Genomic DNA, 17,681 nt, shown 5'->3' with positions numbered 1-17,681 from the left:
GGGAGACATGGGTGGGGGCCTGGTGGAGGGTGCCCCACAGTGCTGGGGGGTGGTGGTGGTGGGAGACATGGGTGGGGGCCTGGTGGAGGGTGCCCCTGCACTGCTGGGGGGTGGGGGTGGTGGGAGACATGGGTGGGGGCCTGCTGGCAGGTGCCCCACAGTGCTGGGGGGTGGGGGTGGTGGGAGACATGGGTGGGGGCCTGGTGGAGGGTGCCCCTGCACTGCTGGGGGGTGGGGGTGGTGGGAGTCATGGGTGGGGGCCTGCTGGCAGGTGCCCCACAGTGCTGGGGGGTGGGGGTGGTGGGAGACATGGGTGGGGGCCTGCTGGCAGGTGCCCCACAGTGCTGGGGTGTGGTGGTGATGGGTGACATGGGTGGGGGCCTGGTGGAGGGTGCCCCACAGTGCTGGGGGGTGGGGGTGGTGGGAGACATGAGTTGGACATGGGTGGGGGCCTACTGGCAGGTGCCCCACTTTGCTGGGGGGTGGGGGTGGTGGGAGACATGGGTGGGGGCCTGGTGGAGGCTGCCCCTGCACTGCTGGGGGGGTGGGGGTGGTGGGAGACATGGGTGGGCGCCTGGTGGAGGCTGCCCCTGGTGGCTGGGGGGTGGGGGTGGTGGGAGACATGGGTGGGGGCCTGGTGGAGGGTGCCCCATAGTGCTGGGGGGTGGGGGTGGTGAGAGACATGGGTGGGGGCCTGGTGGAGGGTGCCCCTGCACTGCTGGGGGGTGGGGGTGGTGGGAGACATGGGTGGGGGCCTGCTGGCAGGTGCCCCACAGTGCTGGGGGGTTGGGGTGGTGGGAGACATGGGTGGGGGCCTTGTGGAGGGTGCCCCTGCACTGCTGGGGGGTGGGGGTGGTGGGAGTCATGGGTGGGGGCCTGCTGGCAGGTGTCCCACAGTGCTGGGGGTTGGGGGTGGTGGGAGACATGAGTTGGACATGGGTGGGGGCCTGCTGGCAGGTGCCCCACAGTGCTGGGGGGTGGGGGTGGTGGGAGACATGGGTGGGGGCCTGGTGGAGGGTGCCCCACAGTGCTGGGGGGTGGGGGTGGTGGGAGACATGAGTTGGACATGGGTGGGGGCCTACTGGCAGGTGCCCCACAGTGCTGGGGGGTGGGGGTGGTGGGAGACATGGGTGAGTGCCTGGTGGAGGCTGCCCCTGCACTGCTGGGGGGGTGGGGGTGGTGGGAGACATGGGTGGGGGCCTGGTGGAGGCTGCCCCTGGTGGCTGGGGGGTGGGGGTGGTGGGAGACATGGGTGGGGGCCTGGTGGAGGGTGCCCCACAGTGCTGGGGGGTGGGGGTGGTGAGAGACATGGGTGGGGGCCTGGTGGAGGGTGCCCCTGCACTGCTGGGGGGTGGGGGTGGTGGGAGACATGGGTGGGGGCCTGGTGGAGGGTGCCCCTGCACTGCTGGGGGGTGGGGGTGGTGGGAGTCATGGGTGGGGGCCTGCTGGCAGGTGTCCCACAGTGCTGGGGGTTGGGGGTGGTGGGAGACATGAGTTGGACATGGGTGGGGGCCTGCTGGCAGGTGCCCCACAGTGCTGGGGGGTGGGGGTGGTGGGAGACATGGGTGGGGGCCTGGTGGAGGCTGCCCCTGCACTGCTGGAGGGGTGGGGGTGGTGGGAGACATGGGTGGGGGCCTGGTGGAGGCTGCCCCTGGTGGCTGGGGGGTGGGGGTGGTGGGAGACATGGGTGGGGGCCTGGTGGAGGCTGCCCCTGCACTGCTGGGGGGTGGGGTTGGTGGGAGACATGGGTGAGGGCCTGGTGGAGGCTGCCCCTGGTGGCTGGGGGGTGGGGATGGTGGGAGACATGGCTGGGGGCCTGGTGGAGGCTGCCCCTGGTGGCTGGGTGGTGGGGGTGCTGGGAGACATGGGTGGGGGCCTGCTGGCAGGTGCCCCACTGTGCTGGGGGGTGGGGGTGGTGGGGAACATTAGTTGGACATGGGTGGGGGCCTGCTGGCAGGTGCCCCACAGTGCTGGGGGGTGGGGTTGGTGGGAGACATGAGTTGGACATGGGTGGGGGCCTGCTGGCAGGTGCCCCACAGTGCTGGGGGGTGGGGCTGGTGGGAGACATGAGCTGGACATGGGTGGGGGCCTGCTGGCAGGTGCCCCACAGTGCTGGGGGGTGGGGGTGGTGGGGAACATGAGTTGGACATGGGTGGGGACCTGCTGGCAGGTGCCCCACAGTGCTGGGGGGGTGGTGGTGGTGTGAGACATGGGTGGGGGCCTGGTGGAGGCTGCCCCTGGTGGCTGGGGGGTGGGGTGGTGGGAGACATTGGTGGGGGCCTGGTGGAGGGTGCCCCACAGTGCTGGGGGTGGGGGTGGTGGGAGACATGGGTAGGGGGCCTGGTGGATAGTGCCCCTGCACTGCTGGGGGGTGGGGGTGGTGGGAGTCATGGGTGGGGGCCTGCTGGCAGGTGCCCCACAGTGCTGGGGGGTGGTGGTGGTGGGAGACATGGGTGGGGGCCTGGTGGAGGGTGCCCCTGCACTGCTGATGGGTGGGGGTGGTGGGAGTCATGGGTGGGGGCCTGCTGGCAGGTGCCCCACAGTGCTGGGGGGTGGGGGTGGTGGGAGACATGAGTTGGACATGGGTGGGGGCCTGCTGGCAGGTGCCCCACAGTGCTGGGGGGTGGGGGTGGTGGGAGACATGGGTGGGGGCCTGCTGGCAGGTGCCCCACAGTGCTGGGGGTGGGGGTGATGGGAGACATGGGCGGGGGCCTGGTGGAGGGTGCCCCACAGTGCTGGGGGTTGGGGGTGGTGGGAGACATGGGTGGGGGCCTGTTGGAGGGTGCCCCTGGTGGCTGGGGGTGCAGGGGGACATGCGTTGGTGGGCAGTAGTGCAAGTTGACATGTGGGTTGGCTGGGGGTCATGGCCATGGTGGATGGTGTGCCTGCAGGACATGTGCAGGGTAGGCCCCTGTTGTGTGAGCCACCTGCAGGGGCCGTGGAGGGTGTAGAGGGAACACCTTGGAGGACCCACACGTGCAATTCACATGTGGTGCTCCCCGCGCACCCCTGTAATCCACGTACCCTGATGGAATCGCGTGTGGAACTTCCCGCGCACCCCTGAAATACACGTACCCTGATGGAATCGCGTGTGGAACTTCCCGCGCACCCCTGGAATACACGTACCCTGCTGATGTCGCGTGTGAAACTTCCCCCGCACCACGAAATACACGTACCCTGATGAAATCGTGTGTGGAACTTCCCGCGCACCCCTGAAATACACGTGCCCTGCTGATGTCGCGTGTGAAACTTCCCCCGCACCCCAAAATACACGTACCATGATGAAATCGTGTGTGGAAATTCCCGCGCACCCCTGAAATACACGTACCCTGCTGCAATCGCGTGTGCACTTCCCGCGCACCCCTGAGATACGCGTACCGTGCTCGCACGGGCCCAATCGCGTGTGGAATTTCCCAGCGCACCCCTGAAATACACGTACCCTGCTGAAATCGCGTGTGGCACTTCCCGCGCACCCCTGAGATACGCGTACCCTGCTCGCACGGGCCCAATTGCGTGTGGAAATTCCCCCGCACCCCGAAAATACACGTACCCTGATGAAATCGCGTGTGGCAATTCCCGCGCACCCCTGAGATACACGTACCCTGCGGAAATCGCGTGTGGAACTTCCTGCACACCCCTGAAATACGCGTACCCTGCTCGCACGGGGCCAATCACGTGAGGTACTTCCCGCGCACCCCAGTGATACACGTAGCCCACTTGCCATGCTGCTGCAGGGTCACTGCGCCACTGTGCTCCACGGCTGGTTTTGGTGGCTGGAATCCATGAATACGCTGTGCGCGGAAATGGATTTTAGCGCACGCGGCTGGCGCAGGGATTCGCACGCGCACACTGTGCGCCAGCCGCGTGCGCCACTTGTGCGCTGAATTCTATGAATTACCCCCTTAATGTCCAAACTGTTATTTTCTTCTTTCATTTTGCCACTTTTAAAACCCCTTCTTCCACTAACAAAGCTGCACTAAAACTCCCACAATGCACACTCAAAACAAAAACTGCATGTATGTTACTAAAGCATGGCATGTACATAAAATGAAAATTAACAAAATCCAATGCGTTTGAAACTATTCATTTCAGCACCATTTCAAGGAAAACAAATAAATGCATGTGTACAATTGCAACAGTGTGGTGTGTAATTTTTAATAGCTAAATAAAACAAAATGGAAACAATTTCTCCAACATATTGCAATGACACAGAGAATGTGCAATTTCGTTAAGTTTCCCAAACATGCATGCTTGCTACCAAACAATCTCCTTTCTAATCTGTACATGCTTCTTGGCTTCTCGATTTTTCTCTACTTACTAGGACTTCCATTGCACCATTTCTAATACAAATAGTGCAACAACAACTCCCACATTTTCAAAGCTCCAGCCCGGTAGGGCATACTTATCACGGGACCACCGTCCCCATTACCAATGCTGCCGGTGTTCCCACCTCCCCATTCCTATACAGTGCTATGCAATGGCACAGAAATAGAAACTAACATTTTCTACCACCTGACTTTCCCGGCCAACATGACCTCTAATGTCAGAATGACACTGACAAGCTAGCTGCCAAACAACTATTAGGAATCTGGTGGCAATCTATCTGTAGCAATGGCACTGTTAGAACCATAGTTGTAATAACTTCAATCTTACTCTTCTTCCCAACAAAATGTCTTCTTGTACTACAATTACTTTGCCATTAGCACACATACCCACACATTTTCTTCTTTCTCAATTTCAGTGATGAACAGCCTCCTGAAAGACAACAACCTCTCTCCTAGAAGACAGCAACCAGAAGAAATCTACTTTTCACATCTTACAAAGTAAGTGCACTAGTGTGGTACTATTCTTTCTGTTACTCATACAGTACAGTGTAGCCATATGCTAGCCTAAAAAAATGTTTCCAAACCAACAACATTTACCACACTCTTACTCAACACCACTATTATAACACTCATTATTATCATGAAAACATTGTAATGTCCTTACTTATTCATGCACACTACACTACCTTATGCATCAACCCAAGCCCTCCACACATCTACACACACAACTTTCCCAACCAGAACTAACAGCCCACTGCACAATCACACAGCCCTCTATTTATGTCTGCCCTTATATTCACACACTCATTCACAATGCACACAAATACATTTCACAAGTTTCAAACCCACACTTTCCTTTTTTCTCCAAAAGACATTTCAGAATGCCTATTAAAAAGCAACTCCATAGAACACAACAGAATAAAGAGCAGATAAAACTAAAACCACTCAAAATACTCATCCACCTCTCGAAGAATGTATAGCTAATGTTCAAACAAAAATGCTAATACAGTCAGTCAACAAAAGTGAACCAGCTAGCACTAAAAAACTAGGGGTGCTCTTCCAAAAAGTCAAAATAAAAAAATATACAAAGAAGAACAAAACTACTAATAGCACTAGTACTACCTCTACCTTCTACCAATCTTAACATAGCCACAGTTAAGCATTCCAATAAAATAATTTTATAAAAAATGTTACACCGTAGAGTGCTTCAAAATCTTATAAAAAAAGCAGAAAAGTCACACTCAACCCTTAAAAATTACTGTTGAAGACTAATCCTAGAAGCTCTCATTGGCAGTGCAATGCTCCTCAAAAGAAAATTGTTTTTATACATGTTTACTAAAATGAAACCACTTATAAAATGAATCAGTAAACTACAATATGTACTTCTAATCATGCATAATGTCAACATAGATACTTTTGAAAACTTCTGTGCAGATGAATGGATTCACACAAGCAGCACAGAACCATATTCCAATGAAGAGACATATAAACAAGAGCAGAAATACCCAATTGTCATACATAGCAGTGGCCGAAGGGATGAAATGGTAGACACGGCCATTATGGCACAAGAAACCCTCATTCAAAAAATGTCCCCAACAAACTTGCAGTCAACTCTTCATTCCGCCGAACCAATCCATCCAGTCTTCAAATGGCCCTGCACCTCAATGTGTAACATACAGAAACAATCCTTCAAATATTTACACCATTTCCTCAATCACTATGTGAAAGTAAAAGACAAAATAAAAATAAACTCTGCAAGCCATGAACTCCTGTCCAATGTGCAATTGCACTGGACTGTCAAGACATTCATTAGATTGCATTTCAGGACTTGCTTGCTAAAGCACCTTCCACCACATCAAAATGTTAGCAACACACCATTCCACTATAGAGAATCTTCTCCAGAGACTGTACTATGCAAACATTCCTGTTTTAGAACTGCAACATTTTAACAACATTCTGCGACATAGCACAGCCAAATAACTCCTTTAACAAATAGACCACATCCAAAGTAAATATTTAGGAAGTGAAGATAACTTAGAAAATTCAGTAACTTTAGAGAAAAGTAGTGACAACCGTCCAATAAAGAAATAGCAAAGTTTAAAAGCACCTCTGCTGAAGTACCAAACAGTGATGCCAATGTTTTTCAGTTTATTCACAAATGCATAACCTGTGACATCCCTTCAGAAACTATACATAGTGAGAAACATACACACATTTTATGCTTCCAAAAACATAGTGTGGCAAATACTGCCGACGCAGATATAAAAACAACGGTGGTAAAAGAACGCCAAATGCTGTTCTGGTTTCCCTAGACCAGTTTCAGCAAAAGGACAAGCAGACAGCTTCATGTCTTCTGTTAGACACAGTGTGAAAAGCAATTCACCTAAAAACACATACTGCATTAAATTAAACAAAGCTTCAAAGTACATCAATGATTACAATGCAAACATTGCCCTCTTTTGGAATGCAAACATAGATATACAATATATTGAAGACAATTCCACTGCTTTTGCAAGATATGTCACAGCCTACCAAACCAACACTGGGAAAACAGAGCTAAAAGACCTCTGGGATGATATACCACCTGACAAAACACTGTCACAAAAATTGTACAGCTTTGGCATAAAAATGCTCTCCCATAGAGAATGTGGATCCTACAAAGCTGCAGACTGTTTAACAGGTACAGCCTTATACGACAAATCTGAACACATAGTCTGGCTAAGCCTTGGTCCTGATGCATCCAGAAAAAGAGTGCTAAAATCATACCAGGACATTTTGGAAAAACTATTTATTATGACACATAATACCCAAACATAAGTACTGCTTTGGGAAACATGTGCCTATACCACAAAGGCCAACATTTCTCATACAACAATAATTTCAAACCAGATGAAAACAGTGGAAAATACATGAACTTAACGTGTGAAGAGAACCTCATCAAACTTACCACACCCGGCCTAATTACCATATCATAGCATATGAAGTTATTTAAAACTCCTCAACATAGAGAACTTTACTACAGGTCCCTACTCCAACATTTTAAACCATAGAGAAAAATAGATTTATTAGGCACCCATGACTCATTTGAAGCTGCATTCAATGCAAATGAAAGCAGCATCACAAATGTCAATTTCAAGCAATACAAAAACATATTGGACAATGAACGCCAGCAAGAGAAAGAAGTGCAAGCACAACTAAATGAAGATACTCCTGAGGGCAGTCGGACTTTTGTTACAGGAATCCAAGAACCACTTGGAGAGCCACTCATAATAAATGTAGCAATATTAGCCATGAATGAAGTGGAATCAATATGAGCTATCAGAAGAAAATTTGGCACTGCTCAAATCGCAACTAAATGATGAGGATCTTAGCATTTTCCTAGAAGTGACTAAAGAAATTGAACATGGTTTGCAGCAAGAAAGTAAAACTTGTAGCTGTCAAAATAATAAACCTGTACTCCTCTATGTAAGTGGTGAAGCTGGTTCATGCAAAATCTTCTTAATAAAAATGATCAGCAAATTCCTACAAAAGTTAACAAACAACAACCTTTCAGCTGTTGTAACATCCCCCAGAGGTATCGCTGCCTACAAGATAGGCGGTGTTACTTTACACCGACTACTGCTCCTTCTAGTAGAACACCAAAACAAATTAGAGTACTACAAACTATCAAAAAAAGCTTCTACTGAACTACACATAATTATCAAACAAATGAAAATGCTCCTGATAGATGAGGTGAGCATGGTCTCCAACCTAATGTTGGCTTTAATTGACCTCAGATTAAAATAAATCCTTAAAACAGACTACAGAGAGCTCTTTGGAGGAAAACACGTTATTGTTTTTGGAGATCTCCTACAATTAATACCAGTGAAAGGTAAAGACATGTTTAAAACCTTAGGCCACAAACAATGTTGCAACACACTTGGCAGCATAGGAAATGTAAATCTCTGGCAACATTTCCAGTGCAGAGAACTGACTCAAAACATGTGTCAGTCTGCAGACCTCACCTATGCTAACATTTTAAAAAGCATTAAGACTGGTCGTCTTTCTAAAGATGCACAATCTATCTTAAATAGTAGACTCATCCATGGGCACGACACATCTGCTCCTGATGTCATGGACGCACACAAAATGTAAAATGTATGTCCTTAATGCCAACCCAAGCAATCTGTACACAATTCAAGGAGACAATGTTAAAAAAAGAAATGCAACCAATAGTGCACATTAGCTCCACAGACACGCTGGAAGTACACAGCATTACAGTCCCTATGTGTCAACAAGCAACAGAACGAGAATAACCGAGAGAAATGTATCTCCAACACAGCTGGTTTGGAGAAAATGTTAACATTGTGTTTAAACTGCAGAGTAATTCTGAATCATAACCTTGATGTGGAGCAAGCTTTGGTCAATGGAGCAATCAGTATAGTTATTGCCTTCCAGACATATTCACATAACAACAACATTCAGTTTGTCAACATCCACTTTGACAAACATTCAGATTTTAAAAGGATAGGATGCTCAACAGCATGATTCCTTCTTTTCAAAGACATGTATGTACGCAGATAGCAATTCTCTCTGTCTCTTGCAAATGCAGTCTCTATTCACAAATCACAAGGCCTAACCCTAGATCCGGCATTGGTTGACATTGGTGACACAGTCTTTAAAGAAGGTATGAGTTATGTATCACTGTCACGTCTCTGAACAATCAAATGACTATTTGTAATCCATTTTGATGCAAACAAAGTCAAGGCTGACATTCCTTGCATTGTAGAGTACAACAGAATGCGCACACTCTACACAACCCATTTGATATGTACCCTGTTCCTGAAAAAGGTAAATCTGAAAGTAATGCAAACAGAACTTATAAGAGATTTCCCAAGAGTACCAGAAAAGAACTAAAAACAACTGCTACTCCAATGAGAAGTACAACCATAACATTGCCTAGTGGAAACGCACGTGCACATCCTTCATCAGAAACAAAGAGAAATATGTCTTCTAAAAAATCAAGTGGAGGTCCACCAAATGACACAGAGACAGAACTCTCAGGTCCATTTAAATTTTCCAACACAACTGATGTAAATTTCTATGCAAATGGAGCAATCAGCATTCTGTTCCAATTGCCACCAATTGTGCACAACATTTACGTGAACAGATCGGACCAGTTGTGTTTGCAAATGCTCATCCTTCATAGAAATGTGACAACTAATCCTGACAACACTTACAGTGTCTCAGGAATAAGGCAAGAATTGGTCTACTGTGCAGGAATGGTAAAATTCATCATAACCACACAGGAAGATCCACAAGAATGTCTAATGTACTTACTACAAGTATTAGAAAGGATAACTATACCTATACATTAATTCTTCCAGATTTCATACACATGGAAGCATACAGGCACTTTCTGCATCCATGTTGCACAAGAGCAGATCCCTAATGAACACTGTGTGTATGTATTTATACCTAATTGTGAATCCATTCCATTTCATCAGCTGGTGCAAATTGCAAATCATGACAGATTATGCACTGTTTGCAATTCAGACAATTGTTCCACATGGACTCATGTCTGGCAGAGAGTGTCCCAGGACCCCCCTTGTTATTTGCATACTTCAAGTAACTTTGGGTCTCACCCTAAGTTACAAGGGGAATCCAGACATGGACCCTTGTTCACTATTTTAAGAGAGGCACAGCTACACCCTACTGATGAGGTTCAACCAGACCAAAACAAGTGTCTGGGGCTGCTGTTGGTACTCTTGTTCAGAGGAGAATTGCCTAGCATTTCGGTGCTGGACTGCCCCAGGGCAGGACAAAGACTGATATTTTTAGGATATTTCTCCTTTGTAAAAGATAGTGAGCTAAAGGCTCTGCGTAAGGCTCTTGTAACCAGGACTTGTGTCTGGCATAAAGTCTCCCAGGACCCCCATTGTTATTTGCAATCGTTCCACCTGACACATAAACTCACAAAGCCAATATGTAATAGTAATGCTTTTCAGGTACAACGTAGATGATACCAAAAACAACTGCAAGCTTACTAGCTTCACACACAGGCAAGTACCTCTTAGCAAGAAAATCTTCACAACAGTAGGCATAATATACCACACTGGTGACACAACTACTACAGGTCATTATACTGCATACATTAAACAAAGATGTGGTTGGTTTGACTGCAATAACACTTCCATTACTCTAAAAAATAGATTACCAGCCAATCTAACAAATCTATCAAATGTCTACTTAATATCCCTTAAACCTAAATTTAGTCTCTGACCCTTAAAAGTATCAAGCATTGGTGCACTTTAGACACCAACAGGTTTCTAACTGCTTCAAAAAATACCCTTCAGAACTGTAAAACTATAAACAGTTAGAATATGCCAACTGGTATCTAACTACATCCATAGTGCAACAATGCTGTTTTTGAAATGGAAAAACTGTTTCATTATGCCAACAGATGTAAATGTAGTACATTTTTGGTAATGGTATATATACATTTTCCCCAATGACCCAATGATTATGCAAACAGAAACAACTGTGCAAAACACACACTAATGTTGTTTTATCCATAGTACTCAGAATGTACTGATTATGATGATCTACAAACTGTAGTCATTAACCTGTAAAAGTATCCACAAGTAGAATATGCCAACTGGTATTTAACTGCAGCCATACTAATCCAAAACTACTTTTCAAAATACAAATAGCTACAATACACCAACAAGAATCAAACTGCTTCAAAACATACCCTTCAAAACAAAAAAAACCATCAACAGTTAGAATACGCCAACAGGTATCTAACTGCACCCATAATACTGCAATGTTACTTTCCAATAGTGAAGTAGTTAGATTCCATAAACAGGAATCAAACAGCTTCAAGACGTACCTTTCACAAATGCCAAACTATAAACAGTTAGATTACACCAACTAGTATCTAACTGCAGCTATACCACCAGCACCCTTTGAAAAACAAAACACTTACACCATTACAATTTCTCCTACTGCAACACTGCTTGTAAAATAAAATACTTATTTTTGCACCATACACATTCCTTTAGTACTGCACACTTCAAACAAACATTGTGTGACACGTAACGTCAAATAAATGTACTTCTTTTTTGTTTTTAAATCCTACATGGATTTTTTTCCCAAAGACCCAATGATTATGCAAACAAAAACCAGCAACTGTGCAAAATGCACAGTAATGTGGTTTGAAGCATACCACTTGGAATGCACTAATTATGAGGGTCTAAAAAGTACATGAATATGTGAGATTGTAAGCAATGCGACATTGTGAACTATCCTACCTAACATATTATGCTATGTTTTTTTCACAGAGAATGAAGCAAAGATTTCTCCTATATTACCATGTTCAACAAAGTTAACCTGTACCACCAATGTAACATCAATCAAAAGTACCATTTCCACTTAAATGCCACTTTTACGGCCATGCAGCCAAGAATCTAACCACTGGCCACAACCACCACACCACAACTTGCCCTTAACTTCCCAATTCAAAGGCCATCTGCAGACATCAAAATGGGCCGCCAACCCTATGTTTTACCAATGCCAATATAGCCATCTCATCTAGATTCCACTCATCTGCTCTAGCAAGCCCTCTTGTAGTCACCAAATAATGCCAAACGTGTACTCCTACTGCCCACTGAACACTTACTATTACAATGGTTGTGGCCAGATTCTTGGTTACATGGCCGTGTTATGCTATGGTGGTTGTGCCGCTGCATAGATTCCCGGGTGCATGGCCTACTTTTTAACCAATGCAAACATCCTCATATCATCTGCATTCTACTTCCATACCCTAATAAAGCCTCCCTGCAGTCACCAGATAAACTGCCTGTACAAGGCTCTGTCTGCAGACTACTGCACTGTCTGTGGACTGCCACGCCCTGCACGCTCTTCTTCTTCCCAAACAAATATCCCCGTATCATCTTTCTTTCAACCTCCCACCCTTCTCAGCCCCTGTTTTCAACACCAAATGTCCCAAAACATGTTTACCATTGCTGTTTCCCATGGCTGTCCACGGATAGAACATGGAGGGCGTTTCAGAAAAATATGACGCACATCATGCTTTACAGCAGCCAATCAGCGGGCGCATCTTATTTATGCAGACATCACGCAGCCCTCCGGTCCAATCGGAATCATGTCCACAGAGTGAACAGGGAAGTGAGTCAGCAGAGCAAACCCAGATATCACACATTTCTTTTTACCTCCCACATGCCCGTTTTAAAGAAAACTACTGCACTGATTTACACCAGATTTACAACCCGGCACTCCAGCTGCAAATTTGATGAAAATCCATCCAGCAGTTTGGGCTGTAGGGATGAGCAACATTTGTTTACATTGCGTTTATGGCAAAAAAAAATTGGTGAACCCCTCTATAACTGTGCCACCCCTCGACGAAACCTCAAGAAACCTGCCAAAAATAATCTGTGCGGACATATACTTAATTTGCAAAGATTGGTAAGGATTCGTCCAGGGGAAACAAACTTATAGTGGCACTGTAGTTATGGTTAAGTTGCTCAACTCTTAGGAAGAGCACTTTTTGGGTGGCTTACAACTTTGCTTCCCCTGGACAATTCCTTATCAAACTTTTTTTTAAAGTATACGGCCCGTCTGAATTTTCATGGCTAGTTTGGTTTCATCAAAGGGGGGAAAGTTGTAGGGGGATCCCCAAATTTCTGCTTTTTCCATAGACGCAATTGGAAAAAAAATGGTCTCACGCCTACAGCCCAAACCGTTGGACATCAAGTAGTTTTCTTTAAAATGGGTGAAATGTAGGTACACAAAAGTTAACTGGATTCGCTCCGTGTATTGACTTCCCTGTTCGCTCCGCGGGCAGGTCTCTGATTGGTCAAGAGGGCATTGTGATGTCCGCAGACATATGACGTGGCCACTGATTGGATGGTGAAAAGCACCAGATTTTTTGAAACACCCACCATGATAGATGCGCGGATATCCGCTGGTGTCCGCGAACATTGTGGTAAAAACCTATTAAAACACATTGCTCTTGTCAAACTCATCAAACAATCTTTGGGGAGTGATGAGGATGGGATGGGATATTGCTGAAAGAAGCCAAAAAACAGGTGTTTTTCATCCCAATCACTTACGATGTTCGGGGACATACATGCCGATTTCTGCATTACAGGGTTGCCGAAAAGCAGTGTTTGGATGTCTTATAACTTTGGCACCACTCAATGAAACAGCATGCATTGTTTGTATTTTCTCCTAGACCTGGTTCCGAATGGCTTTGGAATGTTTAGAGCTGTTTTGTCAAGAGGGAACAACATTAGAGTGGGGTCTCAAAATATTGTAAAGGCTTATAAATGTAGTGCCATATGACAAATCTACACAAATGTTAGCAAAAAGATTTATGATCTAGATATACATGTATTTGTAAATGTTGGTGGGATTTTGTCAAGAGGGGGCTAAATTAGAGGCGGTTCTCAACATTTTTATATAGCTTCTAACTGTGTTTCCGTTTGACGAAATTTGGACAAAAATGTTCAGAAAGATTATAGACTGAACCTTGAATGTTTGTGTAAAGTCTGAATGGATTATATCAAGTCCTGCTAAATTATGACTACTGCATGTTCATACTTTTTGACACTTTTGAATAAAACATGGGCGGAGTTCCAGCAAACTCTTGTAAGGAGCATTGTCAAGGACTGTAAAGCTTGGTTTTGCAAATGTGCCTATGTTTTATTTTTTGACAAGTGTCATAATGTAGGTACAAAAAATAGTGATATACCTTTGGTGACTGAGGCATAGCCTGTGGCAATGGGCAGTGGCCAGATTGTCTGGGTCATGGCATAAGGTCATGACACACACAATCTGGCTACTGGCCATGATCACAAGAGATGACACATGGGGTTAAAGTGGCCATGTCCACCTGGGACCGGCTATGTGGTAAAGTTATTTCAAAGTGGGATAGGTTTGAAAGGGAAAATAAAATGTTTGTGGTAATATGGTCATCGGGTTCTCTCTTTGCCTTCTGCAGGCTGCCATGGAAATAGAAGAGAGGCTCTGTATGGATCCCCGCCTTCCCTTTCCAGGTGGCCAGCTTAGAAAAGGATTTTCCTTCCTACAGCTAGCCACTACAGGGGTCTCGGTACAGTAACCCTGGGTTCCCGTCTTGGGAACCTGGGGAGCTAATGGCTGTCATCCCCCATTTGGGGGCTGGAATGGGGGATAACTGTCCAGAGCCCTCATTATCCACCCTCGCTACGCTTGGGCTGATAACTTTGGCTGCCGGCCCATTATCCCCGTTCGAGTCGTTGGATTGGGAGGATGAACGCCACATTATTCCCATTAGCATAACACAAAATACTAATGAGAATGTTTGAAATTCTCATTGAGTCGATGTACTTTAATGAGAAATGTAAAGTAGTTGGAGAGTATAAGATTTCTTTTTTTTAGTTCTATTTTTTAACTGTGAAAGGTGGTTCCTTTCTTTTGTTGTTTTTGATGTATTTTTCTTTTTCCGGGGAGGTTAGAATATGGAGGGGTAGGTGTACTGGGGAAGATGTTGCGCATCTGTTACTTCTAAGGTAGGGGGCATGTAGTGATGTCATCAATCATATTTGTGATGTCATCGTTGATGTCATGGGTGTTATTCTTAGCAGTGCATGGTGGTGGCACAAGCTATGGTTGTTTAGCTTACCATGCAAAAACAAAGATGTGATGGCTGGAATGTTTAGAATGAATCTTAACCACTGGCAATGCTCAGGGCAACCCTCCAGACCACTGTTCTTCGCCTGCCAAGCCATTACAGAAGGGGAAAGACCATATGCAAATCAGGCTTGGCCCCACCCCAAAAGGGGCAGTTCAGCCCGAACTGCTAGGCCACATCCCTTCTGCACCAGACCACAAGCATCCCCAAACATGTTTCGCCCTTGTTGGGGCTCATCAGTGAGGAGTAGCTTGGGTCTCTAGGCCCAGCAGGCACGGGACCCATGTCTGGGCATACCCGTCCCACTCAGGGTGACAAAGCAAAAACAAAGAGGTGATGACTGGAAGGTTTAGAATGGATCTTAACCACTGGCAATGCTCTGGGCAACCCTCCAGACCACTGTTCTTCACCTGCCAAGCCATTACAGAAGGGGAAAGACCATATGCAAATCAGGCTTGGCCCCACCCCAAAAGGGGAAGTCCAGCCCGAACTGCTAGGCCACATCCCTTCTGCACGAGACCACAAGCATCCCCAAACATGTTTCGCCCTTGTTGGGGCTCATCAGTGAGAAGTAACTGGGGAATTTCTGGGGTTTTTCACTTTTACTTGTAACCATAAGGTCCCTTTAACAAAGTTTTTTCACTGAATTTGATGGGTTTTTAGTAGCGCAACTTAACCATAACTTCCCCTTAACAAAGTGTTTTCATTGAATATATTTAGGGGTGAGGTGCGCACTCTGGGTCCCAGCTTGGTGTACCTTCCACAGACCAGTTGATCTTCTACTTAAAGCGCTTTCATGTCTCTTGAAATCTTCTGTTAGGTGTTGCTGGTTAATAGCAATTGTGGCCTGAGGGAATACTGGTTGCTGTAGTCAATACAGGTATCCAGGAACCAACGCACCCTCCAATCACATAGTGTAAATCCCACTATGCAGGCGTTAAAGTCCAACCCGCTAAGGGACCTTGGTGCTAATTACGGCACCGTAATTTACGGTGCCGTAATTAGCGTCTTCCCCATTCCCATTGAGCCCTATGGGCCAAAAATGGGAATGGGGAAGGGGCCATGGTGAATGGGGATTTACTGCCCCGCCAACCTTGGAATGGGGCGGTAAATCCGCCATCCACCATGGCGGAATCCGGCATGGACCATGGTGCTAATAGCACCATGGTCCAACGCCAGGGTTGTAATGAGGCCCATAGAGTAAATCCCATAGTGTGGGGCGGACCAACAATGTGGCTCTTCTGAGTAGGGGCATGTGTCACCCCGGTGCCACCACCATTTTGGGAACCCGGGACTCCCAAAACATTTTTAGAAAGAAAAGGGGTGAGGGGCGCACTCTGGTTCCCATCTTTGTGTACCTTCCACAGTCCAGTGAATCTTCTGCTCCAAGCGCTTTCATGCCTCTTGCAATCTTCAGGGAGGTAGTCTGTTCAGGTATTGCTGGTTAATACCAATTGTGGCCTAAGGGAATTCTGGTTGCTGTAGTCAATGCAGGTAGGCAGGAACCAACTCACCCTCCTATTGCATAAGGTAAATCCCACAATGTGTGGAGGGGGGAAAACCAACAATGTGGCTCTCCGGAGTAGGGGCATGTGTCACCCCGGTGCTGTCACCTCTGGAGCCCGGGACTCCAAAAACATGTTTTGAAAGAAAAGGGGTGAGAGGCACACTCTGGTTCCCAGCTTGGTGTACCTTCCACAGTCCGGTTGATCTTCTCCTCCAAGCACTTTCATGCCTCTTGCAGTCTTCAGGGAGGCAGTCTGTCTAGGTGTTGCTGGTTAACACCAATTGTGGCCTCAGGGAATTCTGGTTGCTGTAGTCAATGCAGGTAGCCAGGAACCAACTCGCCCTCCAATTACATAGTGTAAATCCCACAGTGGGGGGAGGGGGGGAAAACCAACAATGTGGCTCTCCTGAGTATTGGCATGTGTCACCCCGGTGCCGCCACCTCTGGAGCCCATGACTCCTAAAATCTTTTTGAAAGATAAGGGGTGAGTGGCGCACTCTGGTTCCCAACCTGGTGTACCTTCAACAGTCGAGTTGATCTCCTCCAAGCGCATTCATGCCTCTTGCAATATTCAGGGAGGCAGTCTGTTCAGGTGTTGCTGGTTAATACCAATTGTGGCCTCAGGGAATTCTGGTTGCTGTAGTCAATGCAGGTAGCCAGGAACCAACTCGCCCTCCAATTACATAGTGTAAATCCCACAGTGGGGGGGAGGGGAAACCAACAATGTGGCTCTCCTGAGTATTGGCATGTGCCATCCCGGTGCCGCCACCTCTGGAGCCCATGACTCCTAAAATCTTTTTGAAAGATAAGGGGTGAGTGGCGCACTCTGGTTCCCAACCTGGTGTACCTTCAACAGTCGAGTTGATCTCCTCCAAGCGCATTCATGCCTCTTGCAATATTCAGGGAGGCAGTCTGTTCAGGTGTTGCTGGTTAATACCAATTGTGGCCTCAGGTAATTCTGGTTGCTGTAGTCAATGCAGGTAGCCAGGAACCAACTCGCCCTCCAATTACATAGTGTAAATCCCACAGTGGGGGGGGGGGGGGAAACCAACAATGTGGCTCTCCTGAGTATTGGCATGTGTCACCCCGGTGCCGCCACCTCTGGAGCCCATGACTCCTAAAATCTTTTTGAAAGACAAGGGGTGAGTGGCGCACTCTGGTTCCCAACTTGGTG

Source organism: Ambystoma mexicanum, chromosome 1q (genome assembly GCF_040938575.1).
Source record: "Ambystoma mexicanum isolate Mex_15411 chromosome 1q, UKY_AmexF1_1, whole genome shotgun sequence".
NCBI classification, from domain to species: domain Eukaryota; kingdom Metazoa; phylum Chordata; class Amphibia; order Caudata; family Ambystomatidae; genus Ambystoma; species Ambystoma mexicanum.
The sequence above is the reverse complement of the archived record's forward strand: the minus strand, read 5'-3'. Positions refer to the sequence as shown.